Source organism: Impatiens glandulifera, chromosome 8 (genome assembly GCF_907164915.1).
Source record: "Impatiens glandulifera chromosome 8, dImpGla2.1, whole genome shotgun sequence".
In the NCBI taxonomy this organism is placed as follows: domain Eukaryota; kingdom Viridiplantae; phylum Streptophyta; class Magnoliopsida; order Ericales; family Balsaminaceae; genus Impatiens; species Impatiens glandulifera.
In genome coordinates this window covers 21,591,101-21,593,653 of record NC_061869.1, presented here as the reverse complement: position 1 = coordinate 21,593,653, position 2,553 = coordinate 21,591,101, and positions in this window count along the sequence as shown.

Sequence of the window (2,553 nt, the reverse complement as noted above, 5' to 3'; positions counted from 1 at the left end):
GTGTAGATCACTTATTCTCTTCTGGAATCTCAGAAAATACCTCATTAAAACTCGTTTCTAGCCTTGCGTTTTCCCACGCATAGAAGAGATCGATAGTTTCACTTTCTTTTTCATCAATTTCGTCTTGGTGAGGAGCCGGAATAGGTACTTCGAATAGTTTGGCAGTTGTAGGACTAGATTCTGTAATGATTGGAGCATTTGGAGTTGGGATCCTCACAATTTCGGTTGGTATTTCCTCGTGATTCTCTTGATTCACATTGATTTGACCTGTAGATACTTTCTCCGGTTGACCGGTTTCTAGCTCGGTACGCTGATCGGTTTTTGGTGGAGATGATTGATCGGTTTTATTGGCATTTTCCTGATCTATTTAAACCATCTAACCAACTTTATCAATAATATTTGTCCGATCGGTTTTAGCCATCCGATCAGTCTCATTAACCACTTGCTGTATAATATCGGATACTATCGGTTGAGCCTCTAAGACCGCAAGCTCAATTGGAGTATTAGGGAGTACTGAGGCTTCCTTCTGAACAATAGTTGTAGCATCAAAAGGAGGTGGAGTTAGAATATTTACCTCAAGTTGATTTTTCGGTTCAGTTTAGGAGATTTCATTTGTCTCCTTCTGATTTTTCTTGGCTAGGCTACCAGCGCTTGTAGTAGACTCGTCGGCAGTCCAAAGTCTTTGCATTGATTTCGATCGGTTTTCTGGGTTGGGAAGCTTAGAACTAGTATCGGTCTTTTCGCTAGCGGCTTCTTCGCCAACCGATTGTTTGCTAGGTCCTCCAGACATGGATCCTTTAGACTTTCTTATTCGAACAAAATATCTCTCTATGCTAGTAGAGGTTAAGATTCTATTGTGGGAAAAAGGAGTACCTAGACCGGTGGGGACGTTCATATGATTTAGAATCCAGCCGATCTGCATTGCGTAGCCAAGACTTCTGGTGGACTTAGGAATGGCCATTTCGTATAGAATATCAAAGAGAATACGCCCCCAGTTTATCCTGCCCCCTCTTACAATAACGCCCATCATGTCGCACTTGAATCGAGTTAGACTGTCAAAATTTCCCCATTTTGCTTGAAGCGCTTTAGAAGTTATATCGCATAGGACTCGGTATTCGCATTTCAAGGACTTCTTCTTCCCGTTAAACTGTACATGCATGTCGATATCGAAAAATATCATTTGAAGTTTGGATGTCGAGGTGTGAGAAAGTTCTTTCGAGAAATCCCGGCCCTTGTTTGATGTTTCAGAACTTCGGCAAAAAGACTTTCGGTGATAATGAACTCTACGTCCTTAACTTTGGCCTTGATAGAACCGTCCACTAACCTCGCTGTGTTGAAGAACTCACGAACTACCTCCGGATAATAGAACGTCGGTCCATCCAAAAAGTTCTTCAAGCCGGACTCCTCAATAGATTGGATTAACTTCCGCATCTCGACCGATCCTACATGATTGATGCATTCGAGGTTTACATGAATAATGTGATTGAAAGGGGCATTATCTCTTCCCATTTTGAAGTTGAACGAAGAAAACGAATGAGTATAGTTCTAGAGAGAAGTTAGAGTTTTAGAAATATTTTAGGGTTTAGCAAATAACATATGATCCTAAAATTCGGCATGTCTTCCTTATATATGATATATTGTGCCAGTTAAATGATTTATTTGCAAAACAAGTAATGAACCGTCACTTTTTGACGTGTGACCCCCCGTACCCCAAAATCAGAAAAAATAGCGCCTTATTTGAAAATGGGACTTTTCCCAAGGCAATAATTAAATGAATATAACCGTTTAGACCTTAATTATTATTCTTAAAGACATTTATTAACAGTATCTTAAATAAATAATCGTTTCAAGCATGCCGATTCAAAGACATTTATTGATTTATCCTTTAATTTATATTTTCTTCAAAAACATATATTAAATGCAAATTTTAGGAAATAACTTCATTAATAAAATGCCGATTTAAAGAAGATAACCGATTTTTAGGGAAAAATAACCGATTTACATTTATTTAGGTTAAAATAACGTAAAACATGAAAATTCTAGAATACATCCCTTCTAATTTCTGCTACCTCTATCCTATGAATCCAACTTTCCACCTTTTGTTTGGTCAGAATGTTAGATGATCTCACGTATGTTCTTGGTCCGAGATTGATATTGAGGGAAAGAAGGATGCTACTGATTTGAGGAATATATCCTATCATTGTTCGTGGTGAAGAAACCATTTTCTTTCGATTCTCGAAGACGACGTGAGACCAGCTGAATGGAATGCCACAGACTATGGCGATCATCATCTCAAATATTTTCTTTGTGTTGAAGTGAGTAGATTCCTTTGCCAGAATGGATCTACCAACTATGTTACTGAAAATTTGGATGTGTGGGCATAACTTGTGTTAGGATCTAGATCGCTGATGACAGACTGGGGTTTAACCGGTTAAAACTTTATGACAACACTCAACGGTTGGCGTTAATCCGGTTAAGAATTAACACCGGTTTCAATACTACACAAACTGTCACAAACCCTTGAACCGAGTTCAAGTGCGGAAGAGGTTTATT